Below are 18,375 nucleotides of genomic sequence, written 5' to 3'. Positions count from 1 at the left end.
ATTTCGTTTCTCAAAAAGAAAATTTATATATCTATATTATAAATATAACAAATGTATTATATTTTTAGACAAAATTTGAATAGAACTGATAAGGAAAATCACAAATTTGGCTTTGAGCTTGAATCGTATATACCTATACTGTTAATATTGATAACAAACAAAACATATTAGAGAATCGATTATTGCCATACGCTACCCTCCTGTAGATCAAGTAAATCAATATAGCCGTTTGATGTAACGCATCCAATTTGCTATAATATATCAATTTCAGTAACCGATTTGATTGACAGAATTTATTTTCATTAACAATCTCTATTTATCCGTAAATATTTTTTTAATACTTCCATAAGTATCACGCTTGATATTGCGCGAGTAAACTAAAGAAGAAATATCTCACATGTACCGAACAAATATGAGAGTAAGTTGGAATATATATGTATATTACATACATTGTAATTCGTTACTCTTCTGTAACTATTAATTTCTTTACTTGCAGCGCACCACGTACCGTGCGCCTGACTCGTATCGCCGTTTTAGTAATTTGTTAAATATGAGAGTATTTGCCAATTTAGAACATAGAAGATCGGAACATGTTGGCCACCGCAATTCAATTTACTCATACGATATGAAATTTACACGGTACGCTATTTTAAGATAAAAGATAGTAAATCTATAATTTTTCAAGTCTTGTAGAAACATATCTCACAAAAACAAGCGAATTCAACAAGGAAAACAAATTGAATACATATGTTAATGTAAATACATTTAGTATTATGAATAAGTAAAACAATGTGAAAAAAATATTTATCATAATTGCGGAAGATGGAAAAGAAAAAATAGCGATACATGTATATAACAGTAGAAAGTTCATAGTAGAACGTATATAGAATGATTTTCTCATAAGTTTTATATATAGCGAGATTTATCTGTTATTTTCTTTTCTCTTGCAATTTCCTCTTCTTTTCTTTAAAATGTGATTATCGGCTTTGTCATGTACGCCTTGAAACGTTGAACATTACCACCGCACGTAAACTCATTTTCCCCGATCGAGGAAATCTCTTTCGTGCGCATGAAAGAGCAACGGGGCCAGTCACGTGAGGGAAAGGATCCTCAGGAGGCTCGACCCGGGCTCTCCGCAATCCCGGCGCGATGCCACGTGTCGTTGAGGATGAGGGCGGGAGGACAACGATGAATTTTTGACTTCCCCATAGAAATCTTGGGATCCGCGTCACGCCAGCCCAACAGAAATATTTTTGCCCGCCCTCTCGAACGATCGTTTATACTACCTTACCGATTTGAACGGTGATTGTTGGGGGTGGGTAAGGGGGAAGGGGCGAAGGGAAGAGAGATGAAACGAGCGGCAAAAGAGACGCGCGTTAGAGCGGGAGATCTTGGGGGTGGCGGTGGTGATGGTGATGCTGGTGGTGGTGGTGGTAGTGGTTGGTGGTTGCCGGCAACGAGAGAACGGGGGAACGGAATGGAGAGAGAGAGAGAGCACGGGGGAGCGGAGGTTAGCGGCAAATTGAATCTCGCGCAAGACGTGACCGCCCCCGGGAACACCGGCGCGTCTGTACGGTGAAAATCACGACACGACTGCGGGCCACAATACGTATTACTCACGCTTCGTGAAAGTCGTGGCATTAGGCAACGACGTATTTCTCGAGTGCCGCCATCGTCGCCGCGCAGACGACAAGATTTCCGACGTCGAAGGCTCCGACTACTCCGGATTTTCATCTTCTCGTACAACGCGAGAGCGACGGTCGCGGATGCTCGCACGCCAAAGACAAGGCTGATTTCACTGACGCTCGACGGAAACAATCCCCCCCCGTTCGCGAGAATGTTGAAGGGAGAATGTTGACTGCGACTGCCTTAAAGCAATTGTCAATTAATTTTGTTACTTTCTGCAAAGCGCTCATTTTAAACAAATACCTACTATTAAATTACAGAATTTTTTAAAAGCGTCGTTACATATATTTTTCTCTTATTGTTAGATTAATGGATGTCACAGTAATTTTAATATAATGATATAAGTATACTTTAAGACCTAAAATATTGTGATGTTTTATTTTAGAATAATTCTCTCAAAATTTTGGATTTACATAATTACTTATTAAATAAAACTCCAATTTCTGTGAGCTACCTTAAAAAATCAATTTGTTAAAAATTCGATCGTAGGTAAATATGTAGATAAGATAGTTAAGAAAACAGTTTTATGTAATCTAGTAGATAGAGAAAGTGATAATATCGAAGTGACAGCACATTTTCCTTTGGCATTTGCCTTGGAAACTTGAGTTTTTATTGTTTTTTTTACGTTTATAAAACAAAGCAAAGCGATGAAATGGCTTTGCAATATAATATATATAAAAATTGTTACTACTTCATGTGAGTTTCTATTCTAGATGAAGAAAGTGGCGTGAGAACAATGACGTGCAACCCGACGTGTTATAGACGTCAACGACGTCACCGTGATATCTACTGTGACGTCTGCAATGTTGCATGACATGAACGAGATTAGTGAGACATGTCTCCGAGTCCTCAAATTTTCATCTTTGTGGCACCTCGAGGCTTTAAAATTAATTTAAAAAATGTCAAATACAACAATAACAAAATTGTGAGAGGTGTTTAAGATAGTTTGTTTGTTTTATTAAAATAATAATATTAATATGGTAAAAAAATGCATCTTATGCTAACAATAAAGAAAGTTTTATATTTTATTATGTCATAAATAGTATAATAATAATCACGTTTAAAAATATACATGTAAATCGATATTACATTAATATATTAAACTTGCATTTGCTGATGCCAATTTCCGTAACGGGAATGCCAAATATTAAATACTCAGGTTAATAAAATCCATGTCTATCACTTATAAACTACCAGTTTAAATAATATTATTCATCCTTTATAAATTATGCATTTAATAAAATATCAGATGCTTTGTTATATTTTATGTGTTATTATATTTTATAAACTATGATCATAAAACAATATTACTATAAGAAACTGCATTTTATGAAAATAACTTTTTACTAAAATTGTGTCGTAAATCAAATTTAACTTTATTTTAAATTTCGCCAGTTTATTCCATAATATTTTCAGAAAACAAAGAAAATATCTACATTGCGTAAAACAAGTTGCGCAAATTTTGCTCATTTTGCAGAACGGATATTCACATAAAGTTAATCGAATTAATTATCGTTTACACGTATTCATTAATCAATAAAATTATACTGTTGAAGTAATTGCAACATTCTAAACTTTTATCCAAATATAATTTATGATTTATACAATTTCCTATTATACTTGCCACTTTAAACTTGCCACTTCTCTTTTTCGGGGAATGCTTGCATGATGCGTAAATATCTTTTATTTTTCTATTTTTCATTGGCACATACGTTATATTTCGAATAGATTATTGACATTCAATAACCTTATATCAAAGTAAAAAAATAGCATCTTATTCGTGTGCGCTTCATACTAGAATTATATTTTGATAGGTACTTTCTCGTGTATAAACGTCGAATAAATTACATGCCTTCCGGTAACGTCCATCCGAATGAGACAGGACGTACTTGCAACGTGGACGATTTTTCCCCCGATTTTATTAAGCGCGTACCTACGCAATCGGAGCAACTCGTGCGGGTGCACTGTGGGATTTGCACGTAAAACGTCGGGTGCCCCGCGGGCTCTACTACGCCCGGATGAATGGAAAATTAAAAACGCCAATCAGGTGGCGGAATCCAGCCTGGAGCAATGCCGTCAGTAGTGTCACTCGAAAGGTACGAAAATAAATTTTTCCTCGCTACCTATACCTACTCGCGCGACGCGCAAATAATAAAACTTGTGTAAGCGTTACTCATCGCTGCAGTAAAGATGTTAAATATCATAGTAAATTACCGATTAAGTCTCGAAATGGATGCAGACGATTCCATAATCATACAATCAACTTGAAATTTAATGTTATTTGTCGTAAGTAAAATAATTATAAAACAAAGCCAAATCGGAAATTGAGAAGTGATTGAAATCATTATTATATTATATAATCGCAAATGTAAAATTACTCTTTTCCCTTGTGTGATATTAGCAATTATTATTAATTTTCTGCTTGACCAAAATTTAATGGGACAATATTTAGTAATATAATAAGTTTGTATCATATTTGAATTACATCAGAAAAATAATCATCTTCTCATAAGAAGGATATACTTTTGATTTTTACAACTTGTGTGCGAGGTAAAAAGTTGATATTAACTACAATTAACGCCATTATTACGGCAACCTGAGTCAATTCACTCATGTAAGTATTGATCGATAAGTCGATTGCGTAAACTTCATACATCGGCCGCGTTCAGCAAAACAACTGCTGAGTTGTCGTCTTATCAACAGTCTACGTTGATTTGTGGGTTCTAAAAATAAGAGTTAATCACGTTCGATTACTTATACTAAGCGATTTGTTCTGCTGAACGTGCCCATTGATGATGAGCGTCTTCGACGCGTCTGATGTGCATCAATACTTGCTGGAATATCTGAAGCGAGAGTGTCTCACCCCGAACGGACCCCTGCCGTTCGTTATCGCGTCCGCCCTTTCGACCCGCCTACTTATCAAGACTTGCCTAAATGCTGGAACCACCCTAGCAATTAAAACGTACAAGCAACGCGTCACGCGATCTCCGCGACCGCAACACCTCTGTCTAAACTAATTACAAAGCGAGCCTACGGAGTTGTACGTGTTGTGCGCATTCGTGGACATCGTGTTACGTTCGCGATCGCATTCTGAATTACCATGCAGGGCACGATTTACATGGGTAACAAATCATTAAACAATTTCTCATTACTCTTGTGCGGATTAACCTTCGTCACGTATGTTTCCTATTAACGAACAGTATGATTATCGTTTAATGTTAAAGCTTTTCCTACTTTTATTACTAATCACTGATTATTATTGATACATTTAATATCATTACTACCGTAAGAATGTTATTATTGCCGTATCGTTTCTTTCTCTTTTATGATAGCTTCCACATATCACAGTTCAAATGTTAGTTACATAAAAATATAAAAATATGGAGTACATAACAAATAGAGAACATATGGTCAGAGAGCTTAATAATCAATAACAACCTATCGTGACATATCAAAATGCTTACCAAATGGATTGACACGGCGTGTCAACGTCAATGCATAACGTATGCGCATCGATTCCATAAGATCGATATAGTCTTCGTTCTAGTTTCTCGTCGAGATTAAATCGTACCAATCGCATTTTTCCAGGAATATTAATACCGCGACCTCTTTCCGCCAATTTTTTGTCAGCTCAGGAATTACTTTACCATAAATTGAAGAATTGTGCAATTTCAATCCAATTCCTTATATAGGTATATACTTTCATATTGATGATAGAGAATCCGATCTGATCGAAGAATGATTAGAGATCTGATCTAATAAAAGCAAGAATATCTATTGAAAATTTTTCAATTCGCGAATGAAACTAATGCAGTATGACACATTTACATTCTTATTGCTAAAATAAAAGATAATATGTAGAAAATATATATTTTATTATATATATTCTCAGGTATTCTAAAAAGATTTCAAAGAATGCGACATTATGCATTATATAAAAGTTCTGCGTTTCATACGTCAGTGACTTTCAAGTTCACGAACAGGTAACAAAAAAATGCGAGATGTCACGAGATACTTTGATAAATTGGAATGCAAAATGCTTGTTCACATCTGATCCGATTCCGATTTTCAAATCGCGGATGGTAAAGCGATCGCGGGGCGGCATGCGCGGCAAGTGCTCTTATAGAATGGCGAACAATGTAAAACGCTCGATTTGATTTTGATCCGGGATTTACACGGAAGGGATCGCGCCGAAAAGAGAATATGGTAGCGCTCGGCTGCTTGAAACTCGCTAATCTTGTTACAGCGGCGCGCACCGATGCGATGCATCGAGACGCCATTTCTAAAGATTGCAATTCAATACTGCGCTCTCGTCGTGCCGCGCCGCGGCACGGCGCGGCGAGGCATCCGTGCAGTTATCGTTACTGTGACTCACGATATCGCTGAACCTTGGCGTTACCCAACGTTCTGGGCTTCCTGTAATCATCTAAAACTCTCCGGCATCGTATAAAGAAACGGGATCGTTAATCTACTTCTTTATCGTATACTCCGCGAATAGGCCGGCCTTATCGGCCAATTTGGCCATGTGAATTAAAGCGTTTGGGGCCACCGTGATATGTAGCTATCGTCAAATATTACCTGTTGTTATAATCACCAAAATTGATTTATTAATTGATTATAATTACAATAAATTCTACATTAAATTTGAATCTAATGTTTTGTATCGAAAATTAAGAAATTATTGCACTTAACGGTCTCTCTAGAAATATTTATCAAAAAGAAATGTACTTCAAATAAATCCGTCATTGAATAGGAAGGTGAACTTGCAACATTTGTATACTACATAATTTACATTTTATATAATTGGATGCTGCACTAATGCTGCCCAATGCGCTTACGTTCGTAAAGAGATCTCATGAGGAAATTCGCTGATTTTTTCCGCTCTTCGATAAAATAAAATGGTTGAGCTATATTATTAAGTGTGTGTAAACGGAGAAATACGTTTCTTGAATATTACAGAGAAATTTAATCGCGGAATGCAAACGTTGGTTAATGCATTCAATTGTATAATCGCGTGTATAATCCGCATTCCTATTATTTTAATTTAAAATTACTTCTTGGAATAAGTAGTGTAATTCTATTAGAATTAGAGATAATTTTGGACAATTCCTTCTGTGTTTCCTAATAATTTTATGATACACAACGCAGAGTACTATAGAAGCTTTTGTTCAACAAAATCTAGAATGTACATCAAGTAAATTTGACCCGTCGCAATTTGACCTGATAAGGTCAAGTAGGAGCACAGTCTCGTCCATTACTCCTTGGAGTGCACCAAAATTATTCTCAGATATGAACAAGTTGATCATGCTGCGCGAACGAGAACGTATTCGCGCTCGAGCGACATTAATTATGTACGCAAGTTGAGCGCGCTGCTATACATAGCGAATCACCTGGCGTTACTAACACCCAAACGCTAATCACTGGAATAATCTCGTATTTATATCCGGATTAGGCGTACACAATCGTATCTTGCGCAATCGATTGAACCGTGTTCATTTACCATCTCAACTACGATGGCTTTTCTGTAAAATCAATAAAATTTCCAATTTTTATATAACGAAGAAATAACACAAACGCAAATATAATAACTCGGTAATAAACCTTTTCATCTTAAATAAATATTAAATATGTATTATATAATTTTATTATATAAGTATCTGAATTATATTTATTTTATTAACTATTTTACTGTAACACTTATTATTTTATTAATATACAAGATGAAATGTTTGTAAATATGTTTAATGTAGTTTTGGACAATGCAAAAGCTAAATTAGTTAGATAACTAAATGCAACTATGTAATTTTAATATTTATTTATTCATGATTAAATTAATCACGTGAGAGGTCAATTAAGTAAAAATGCTAACACTGATCTTTAATCACAGTTGTAACAAATGCAACATCGCCAAAAGAACGATTAGAGTTTCTCACAAAACGTATACTTTTTTTCTATGCTGTTATCACGTTACAAAGAAAATATATCAAAGACAGCTTGACCAAGCGAGCTGACCTTTCGTAAAATGTATCTGATGGCCGATCCAGTACATGGAATGGTATTTAATTGCTAAAGCCAATTATGTGTTTAAAACTGCACAAGCGATTGCTCGCTGCTAAGAATTCTACGTATTATATATATATTGGCTCGTATTTTCCGTAGGCTTTCATCCGTAAGACGGAGCAGACGGCAGGAACGTCATTCATAAGTTACGAGGTTCGGTCGATTAAATTGTCTCCCGCAATTAGAAAAAGGAGTTTCCGGTACGATACGAAATTCCACGATGTAACGCCGCGACACGGAAACCCCTACATGTCTTGACGATTCCCCGAGTATAGTGAACCGGCCGGAATCGATTCGTATCCACTGAATTAATTACGCGCCCATTTTCTATCCTCGTATTGAAACTCCCTCTACCTCCGCACACCTCCCTGCCATACCATTTCCACGTTCATCGATCCACAGAATCGAGTGCGCGGAAATAAGGAGGACTGACATCCTTCTCGGTCTGAAAGATTACTTGGAAACGGATGGTACGTATCGCGCGTTAGGCGATGGGACAATAAATGTCAGATTTGACAAGCTTCAATAAAATATTAAAATGCATTAATTACGTTTAAACTAATGCATTTTGATATCTTAAACAATTAAGAATAGATCCTAAAAGACATTGTCTCGACATCTTAAAATATATTCTAATTTATTATAATATAAGAAGTCTATAAAAGTTTTTAGCTTGAAGATATTAAAAAAGTAATAAAATAAAGCAACTATTTTCATAATTACCCTATAATTTTAATATAATTTTTAATATAATTCATTTTTAATGTAGTACTCTTTCTTTTATAATACATTTCTTTGAACAATAAATTACTTTTTCTATATTCTGAAATTTTATTCTTAAAATGGTTTAACACTGATCACTTTTTCATTATTTGCTCTACAACTCTTAACCTCCTCTTTTAATTATTTTCTATTTTTTAAATTGAAGTCTGATTTATATGGAAAGAATTTATTAATGACGAAGACGTGATCTTTGCAGTGTTAAGTCATAAGACAAAAATTCAGAAATTTTTTTAGTGATATAGAAAAATTAATTTATCATTCTAAACAATGTATTGAAATAAACGGTAATTAAAAAATAGAAATAATTATTTTATCTTGTTGTTTTTCTTATATCTCTTGGCCTTTTAGAGACTTATAATATAAAATAACATAATATAACATATGTGTAGTAGGATAAAGATATTATATTAGTGAGCCGCGTACGTAATAAAACACAATTTATAGGAACAGACACTTGGAAAACATATATCATTTTTCTCATCAGTTTTCTTCAATTAATTTCTCGTTGTATATATCATGAAGTATGTAAATTAATAATAGTGACGTTATTACGTTGACATTCAAATATTATAGATGGAAGCATATGTTAGCTACTACACCTACGCACCCATATATTAACTATACAACGACATATATATATATATATATATATATATATATATATATATATATACATGTTACGAGCTAACATATATTCCCACCTATATTTGATTTTCGGCGTAATAACGTCGCTATTATTAATTTATATACCTATTCTGATCGGCGGAGGAAGAAAGTTAGTTATTACAGAATCGCACGTTAATTGTATCTGTGCCGTTATCAAAATAGATATAGCGACAACAGTCAAAAATAATTGAAACATTCGCGCGAACAAAGATTTGGAGCGCGTCCAAGAATAAGCAAGCATCTCGTTTGTCTCCGGCTCTCATAACGTTCGTCACGCTTTGACTTACCGCATTCCGGAAGATAATCGTCGAAGCAACACGACATATCACCCGCATCACTCAAACCGAAAGTTATTTACGGACTTGCAATGTGTACGGCGAACGTCGCATCTCGTCGAAATGCAGCAATATCGCGCGGCTGAGTGCGTACCCGCGAATTATTCGAGGTTTGCTATTTCGTCCCCGTTCCTTGATAGAAGGGGTAACGGACCTAGCTCGCCAAGTTATAATAGTAATTCTATTAAATCGCGCGAGCCATTACCCGAACGCATTACATTACTGCGATAATTATACTATGCTTGCTCCCGAGTAAATAACGCGGCGTGTACCAATTCGCATGACTAAACAAGCTTTGCATACCGGCCTTGTTTACAGAAAATGTTAATATGAACTGTATATTAAAACACAGCAACGGTAAGACGTTTTCTCCTCCATTTATAGTCATTTCTCAGTTTTGTCGAATTCGTAGTTTGATGAATGCATTTGTGGATTTTTTGCTGCGCATATAAATAAAGTTTGTTATATGAATAATTCACACGAGTGTCCACATTATAATACACAATGCAATGAACGTATGTATTTACGCTATGTCTACTGCTTCATTGAACGTATTATTTTATTGAAATTAGCAAGGCACGTGGCAAATAAACGCGCGCAACTTAGCAACATAATGTGAATGAAAATAGCTGTTGGTAAGGCAACGTCTGAATTTCTATATTGTCTATATTTCTCTATACAGTGTATATTGTTCTCTCGAAAGCTTGAAAGTTTCAAAGTTTTGTTTTAGTTCAAACTTAGTTTATTTTATGAGCAGGAATATACATGCAAGCACCTTTTAATATCGTAAAAGCTTGTCTTTATATAAAAATTCAAATATATTAAGGACCAAAGTAAAATAAAATATGAGTAAAACAGATATAATTATTTTAGATAGATATTACTACATTTGTAATATAAAGTAAATTAATAACATAAAATAACAATAAAAGGTTTACATAAGCAATTACGATAGTAATGTTATATTATTGCAACTGCAAAATCAGTAATCCTAACAAACTACTAATTTATAATGTTATTTTTAAAAATAAAATCTATTATTTTATAAAACTATCAAAAGTAATAATATTATTTAATTAATAATAATTACTGTATTAAAATATAATCACTAATCTGTTGTATGTAATTAATACAGCATAAAAAAAAATTTGTACTAAATAGAATTTCTAATTTGGAAACTTGTTATTAGACTCGAGAAATTTCGGCGAGAAGATCTTTGAAATACATAGATGTAGATAAAAATAATTAGAGTAATAGTTAGACGGGTGTATACAAGCGGCGTGGAGATGGAAACACGAGATGGTAGGCGAATCATATTTTCGTGGCATAGGTAGCAACCGCGGTAATTAGAGCGCCGGGCTTCAAATAAGATTACATAGTTCCGACAGAACGTTATCGGCCGGTCGTTGCTTTAAACTTCCCGCACGGTGGATACCAGTGGCCAGTGCCAAGCGCCATAATTATTAAACGCATATGCAACTGATCTTCAGAACAACGATATCTGCGAAATCAGGGCCAGAGATGTATATTGCTGCATTTGTGCCAAATGAAAACGAGACAATAAAATAGTATCGTATAAGCAAACCAAAATTAACTTCCAATTAGAATGCTTGATTAACAAACGTATATCAGTCAAACGAATCAAGTATCATTTAAAACCACTTTTGTTTTTTAATTGTATAATCATTGTCTCAATTGTATCAATCCACTGCTTAGGAATTATCTTGCTTATCGAAATCTTTACTATATCTTCAATTTGTTAATCTCATGGTCTTTAGACTGGTTTTGGTGAGTTGATTTCACTTCTCTTTGGGTCTCTTCTGAATAAATTTGTATATAAGATTCCATTTATCCAGCATAATATGAATAACGTAGACTGTCGATGTTCTCTAGCAAATGTCAGTTTTAGGACGAATCAGTCTCCAAGCGTAGTTAATCGTACGTACTTTATGAAGGCAACTATGTGCCTCTAATCTGCACAAATATACTTAAGAGATAGCCGTAAATATGGTGGGAGCTAACCATAAACTCTGACCATGGAATTACGGATTCATGGGCTCATGGGTTTACGGCTTCACTTAACTCTCCCTCAGTGGCGGAGCGTGAGGCTTTATAGTTACTTTAGATTTATAGTGTGTATTCGTCCTAAGTCTCACTAGTTAGTAGAAACGAGGTGTTCTAACGTGTCCTTCCGGTGATGAAACACACTATTAATGTACGATTTCAGGAATAAATGCGAATGTAAATGTCTGAATTTAACGCTAGAACTGTCAAAGCGGTCAAAACTGACTGGCTTGTAATTTTTAATTAAGAATTAAATTTATATCACTATATTTTTTTTAGATTTCCCGTGATTTTAGCTGCTTATGTAAATATGATTAAATTGATTAATTTACTTCCTCTCAAATCTCTTTTTTTCAAGAATATGTATAATACGAGGTATAATATAAATTATAGAAACAAGTATATATGTTAATCGTCAGTAGTTCTAATGTTAAGAGGCAGACTAAAAAATTGACAAATAGAAAATAGAAGTAATAAGTAGAATATTATAGATTGGTATTGCTGTGTTTATCATATTTTTTTAGATGGAAATTTTTCTTTATAACAATCATCCAGCATTTAATACATTAATTATGTAATTTTAATAAAGAGACTTTAAGTAAACTTTTGAACTTGATTTTATCAATTTTATCACACATTCACTATTATTTACTAATTTTCGTACTTTTTGTATCGCTAGTTCTAAAAAGATATCAGAAATCAATTGAACTACGGTACAAATTAACATAAGTTTATAAAACAAACTCTTAAACTTGTTTCCACTTTAAATTTACAACTTACGCACACACGTGCCGCCATTTTTGCCATGTCACGCGGTAGATACTTAAGGCCACCGCGGTCGTTTCTTATTAACGCGCAAGAGACACTCTTGCCATCTGCTTCCATTTACATTTGCAGCTACAAAGAAAACTACTCCGGGGCGAAATAAAACGTGTCCTACTTGGCTATCGTCCGGTTTACCACTCCGGTTTTAGGTGGGCAGTAAACGCGGAGAGCCTTTTTCCGCGTGGGGCTTGCGCCGTTCTCGCCGTGTGTTCGGTGCCGTTGACGGAAGGTTCGTTACATCCGATAAATTCGACCCGCGTGCGACGTATGATGCAGAATTATGTGCAAACTCGCCCGGCATCGAGATCGCCTGTCATAACTAATAACGAGAAACGACGTGTATTCGGGCTATAAACGTCGATCGATCGTTTTACTGACGCGCTCTGCCGTATCTAGTATCTATCCGACAGCGACGATATTCTCCGGTCGTCATCGTCAACCGATTTCCATTGCCGACATTGAAAAAGATAGCGCTCGCGTGTGTCATTACAATGAAATCTGGCGCACGCTCGATAATAATGTCGAATGCTTTATAGCCGTCAGAGATGCATCGATCATATCTGCGACACGTTTGTAATCCGATGCAAGTCTCTAACGTGCGAATAAATTCTGAAGCCATATCGACGTCGAATATACTTTCGATCGAGTTCGAAGTTCGGGAACGGCCGTCTTTACCTTCGAACTTTCGTAGCGTAACCTTTTCATCGTCGATCACGGACTTGCTTCCAACTTAAAAGGAAGTTTTAACCGACTTAGCGTCAACATTGAGATCAGTAGGCAAAAGATAATAACATAAAACGGCATGTATTTGACCCATAAACGTCGGGTAATTGTAAGCCAGACTATAAGTCCGTCTGGCATCCATTCTAACGAGGCTTACGTGGCCTAAGCCCGGCCTCTATTGATGCGGAGTTCAAGGGCGTATTTGCATTTCCTTGAAACTACCACCGACACCTTGGTTGCCAATGTGAATCAATTTCAAACTCGTCACTTCGAGACGCTGGTCAAAGTTATCGATCGGACAACTTCGATAGGAACGAGACGGAGGAAAAGCGAGCATCCGATCGAGGAAAATATATATAGAGATTAGAGAGAGAGAGAGAGACAGAGAGAAATAGAGAGAGAAAGAAAAAAGAAAGAGAGGAGAGAAAGAAGAAAAACAATCCGAATCGCTCATATAACCGCTATGCTTTTAGGGCAATGGTGCGTTCGGATTCCTCACCCCAATGCTGAAAATCTATATTGCACGTAACATATGCTATAGGATTTTTAGCACTTGCGTGGGGAATCCGAACGATCCAAACGCAGCCCAACAGTATTCGTCAGAAAATTAGCGAGAGCGGTCCTTACAAAAAAAGAATGTAACTGAGACAAAAATTTATTAATCCGTTCACACCGTTACGCCTGTTAAACTGATTTTATAATAACTGTTAAATCTTAGAAACTCTGAAATGGTAATCTAACAATGTTGCACCAATTAAGAGATAAACTTTATTGCACTACAGTGAAAGAAGACTTCAACATATAAAAAATCGAGAGACTCAAACAGTGTAACGATAACCTCACGAAATATGGAAACTATATTTAATGAATCAATCTCTTAGATATCAAATGATACTGTTATCTTTATTAGAAACATCGCAATTGCATATTATAGTAAAAAAAAATATTATTTCAATAAATATATTTACGAATTTTGAAGCAATAAATCATATGTTGCAGAATGTTTACAAATATGAAAAACTAAAATAAGTCTTCATGATAAGAACTGCGACGGCATGAGTCGTATGAGTATAGAATTGCGTAGTAATACCAAAGATTAGATAACAATTTGCATTCGGACTGCTTGTGTGCAAAGCCATTTACTGCAAGCCATTTACTCATTTGTCACTATCACATCAACTGCACTTTGAAACCTAAAGTATCAATATAGCGAGATGGACGAATATTGGGAGTATTTTTTCTTTGCTTATTTATTTACGTATGTTAACAGCTATCAAAAAAAAAATATTTATTTGCATTTTTATACATATTGGATGACAAATAAACGATTTATAAAAATATTTTTAAAACATTTAAAAAGTTTTTTACGTATTATTTTTATTGCAACTGTAATATATATAATAATTTTTTATTGAAAAATGTTAAGTCTTTACAGCCACCTACATAAGACTATAAGAAACTAGTATAAGTATATCCACAGATATGAAAATATATAGATTGCAGTAATATCTTATTTCACAATTCATAATACGTAGCCATATGGCTACTGTGGAAACAAAAGGAAACAATTAAATTTTCTGATCGTTCAGATTTATTTTTATCCTTACGGCTAAGTAATGTATCTAGGAGCGATTATCAGAAATGCTCAAAAAATAAATAATAATCAGTTATCGCAAGACTTTCAATTCCGATTGTTTCTCGGTTAGATCGTTTACTTGTCAAACTCAAGTTTCCATGACAACTCACCAATGCGACAACAAAAACGCAAGTCGGGACAACAAGTAGGTTCGATGCATATGTTGCATCGCTCGTGTCCAAGGATCTGGTTTGCTTTTCATAAAGCCGTCATCGGAGCACGAGGCGATTCGTTAATTGTCAGCAACAGGTGACGTCGCGGCCATATCTACGCTGACATTTGAATCACACACGGAAATATCGCGTGTGCCTGCGCCCACATACAGAACTCTCTGTTAAAAATAGCGCAAATTACAGACGAAGGCTACTTGAAGACTACTCGGTGAAACACTCGAAACGATTCCTGCGTCGACCGATTGTTCGAAATCACCCACGTAACGCGCGATAAGCCGCAACTAGGCAAAAAACTCGGGAGCATGTTACTAGCTCGACGTGGCACTAATGCAGCATTATGTCGTCCCGAGATCAATTGGCCGTGCATTCATCAGGACGTACCTACCGGCCCTTCGGGTTCGTTAACAGCACGCATGATACGACACCAACACCGACATCGAGCTTATCGACGGCTTTCGCCGGCGACACGATTCATGGTCGGATCTCGTCGAGCTTGCGACAAAATTACCGGGCACGTAATCGCCGCTGAAAACTCCACGAGAACGAGCTTTCATGTCGACGATGCACGTCCGTCGCACGTACACTTGCACATGCACATTTGCGCGCACAAATTCCCACATGCACACTCACGTACCGCTGCACATCGCGATTATCTCGTGACGGCACCGGAAATAGGCCGCAGGAAATCTAACGGGGGAAAAAAAACGGAAAGGCAAACGGACGATGGAACATCGACGCGGACGAACAAGGGAAATGCTCCAGAAGCGGACAAGGTGGACATAGGCTGTTTGTATTGCCCGCACTAAGGCGAGCTTCGCGACGTTATCGCGCCACGACCGTATACATGTCTCCGTTTCTACGCGTGTGATGCAAGTTTATCCCCCCTTTCTGTGCTTCTCTTCCTCCACTATGGTCTCGCAATACGTCCGATATATATACGTACATCTTTTTCCTTCTGTTCGTTTCGTCTCTCTCTCCTTCTTCGCGTAGCTCTACCATCGAGGAAAGCGGCGGTTTAACGTTTTTTAACTTCGTTATCGGTTTGTATTAATGACGTACTGTATGAATGCAAAAGAATGATAAGAAAAATCGAGAGAGAAGGGCAATAATCACAGACGACGCTTACTTGTCTGTACGTCATTACCGCCACGCTGAACGATATGGCTTTGCCAATGCTCGGACTATGCTAATGATCGGTTTAAAATTCCAATGAGGTGATTCGTATTATAGTAAGTTTATTCCCGAATTGTACAAATTATATATACAAGACATTGCAAGTCTTTCTTCACGCGATAGGTATATTTGATTGTTATTAAAACTGACGCATAATTTGTCGTACACTATCGTATTTCAATTTTGCGCCACATATCTAATTCACCTAACAATAATCCAATTATGTATAGTTTTATATATGTATATAACAAAAAGTTATATACATGAAATGTTAATACACTCACAACAATGTGAATATTCTGATTACTTAGTAGATCTACTTAGTACAATGCTACTTTATTGGCTTTAATAATAAAGAAAACGCGATACGCGAGAGATATAAAAAAACATAAGAGATGACTACTTTGCATTTAATTTCGCAAAGAATAAATAATATTCCGTATTTCCTAGCACATAGCAAGAATATTGCATTTATTCATATTGTCAGCCATTATTCGTTTTCTTTGCAGAAGTCGCAAATGTGCTCGGAAGACTCCGGATATTCAAATTAATCCATCGACAGCAGCTGAAGCAAGGCGGATTGTACGTCATACACGAGCGTGGCTTAGAGTGGCGCACTCGTGAAACATAGCGGGCACAAGATAGCGAGAGCAATGTTTCTTGCATCAGGAGGAACGTATTGGAGGAGGGATTTTAATTTAAGGCCGTACATCCGGCAGAGAGACTTCGTCGGGGCTGAGCTCTTTTTATCCGGAATAAATTAACCCGTCAAATAAATAACCTTATCCTGCCAGCCGCTGCCGACTGGCTGGTCCTGCCGCCTAATTGGTATTATCCTTCCGCGTTACATTGTCTCGTGCTATTAACGGGACTACTTTTATCTGCTCGACCAGCCACCCTATGTCTTATACGAACTTGGCGAGATTCGTTACCAACCGCTAACCGCGTTGCGGCTACTTTATTATGAGACAATTAAAACTGTGCTGTTTTAGTCATATGTGTATGTTTAGTCATATGTGTCCAAGGAAAGCAAATGCATGGCTTTTGACTTTCTTCCTGTTTCTTATTTTCTATTTAAACTTTTATTTAAGATGTTTTTTTATATAGAGATGTAAACAGAACTTTTTAATTTATATTATGAAGAAGATTTTGGAAGAAAATACTTAATTTCAGATAGAGCACATTCTTCTGTTCCATATATTTTTTATCTAAAGTTAAGATATAAAACATTATTTTTTATAATGGTAGCATTTTCTTTTATTCATATATAAATTTATAATCTATAATATACTCTAAAATATACATGTAATCGATAGAATCAAGTAAAATAGAAATTTTGACTGAAACGAGAGCATATTTCATTATTCCTTAATTTTACTATTTTTACTAATATAGTTATTAATCCTAGTTATCAAATCTAAATTGCTCTGTAAAAATGTACCTAAAATGTTTTCTGTTCTTTGTGAAACTGTTTTCTTATGTTATAATTGAAATGTGTGAAATATATCCAGAGACAGTGTTAAAATTTTTCTGTATTCTCACGTATTATTTCTCAGGTTACCAATGAGGGTGGTCCCTATTAATTTTAATTTCCGCATCTCTCGGAGGAACTAAATTCAAAATACTGCTAGCAGGCTAAGTTTTCCCAGAGGTACTTCGTTAGAGATAAGGAGATTTCTTGCAAACAAGTTTTTGCCATTCGCGGCAATGAATTTTTCTTAAGTTTATGTGACCTCCATAGAGAAGAATAATATTTGCGAAGGGGGGGAACTTACTGCTAATTACGTTAAGAGTGTCATTCGGTTGATACCAGGATATATATAGTGGTTAGGTATAATATGAGGAAGATTACTATCCCACTAAACAGTAACCGTATAATTAAAAGGTACATAGAAGATCGTTGAAAATAGCTATTAAATTCAGCTATGTCATATATACATTATATTTTTTAATCTTTCACACAATATCTAATTTTAATTCTCTTTACTTTAAAAAACTAAATTGTTTTATTTTTTCAACAACCAAATATTATTCTGATGCTGAAAATTATTGTAATGCTTTAAATACTGACAATGAGTAAAATTAAGCATTAATTTTAATTTAAATTTCAACATTTTAATTTTAATTATATATTTATAAACGTAATTTTTTATCAAATATATTTCAATTGTATCGACTTAACTGCAGGCCACAGTTTAGTATAAAATCACAACGTTTCAGCCCTTGGTTTAGGCCCTTTTCAAGTGTAAAC

General features: G+C 35.5%; 1 protein-coding gene and 1 long non-coding RNA gene across 3 annotated transcripts in view; one reads left to right on the top strand and one right to left on the bottom strand.

The window, feature by feature from the left end:
- The window catches only part of LOC139810542 (CUGBP Elav-like family member 1-A), a 497,386-nt gene extending 482,365 nt beyond the window's left edge, over positions 1–15,021 (bottom strand). The window contains exon 1 of the mRNA XM_071774183.1: positions 14,889–15,021. The gene's annotated coding sequence lies outside the window, so the exon portion shown is untranslated. The remainder of the gene's footprint in view (positions 1–14,888) is intronic.
- Positions 14,914–17,391, top strand: LOC139810547 (uncharacterized). 2 transcript variants are annotated; one of them, XR_011731425.1, is made up of 3 exons: positions 14,914–15,027; positions 15,135–16,180; positions 16,634–17,391. It is a non-coding gene; the product is annotated as an uncharacterized lncRNA (long non-coding RNA). The 2 variants fall into 2 exon arrangements; XR_011731426.1 differs by having other exon boundaries at positions 15,135–15,347; positions 16,634–17,390.
- The last annotated feature ends 984 nt before the right edge of the window (positions 17,392–18,375 follow it).

The sequence above is a fragment of the Temnothorax longispinosus genome, chromosome 3 (assembly GCF_030848805.1).
Source record: "Temnothorax longispinosus isolate EJ_2023e chromosome 3, Tlon_JGU_v1, whole genome shotgun sequence".
Taxonomy (NCBI): domain Eukaryota; kingdom Metazoa; phylum Arthropoda; class Insecta; order Hymenoptera; family Formicidae; genus Temnothorax; species Temnothorax longispinosus.
The sequence above is the reverse complement of the archived record's forward strand: the minus strand, read 5'-3'. Positions and strand labels throughout refer to the sequence as shown.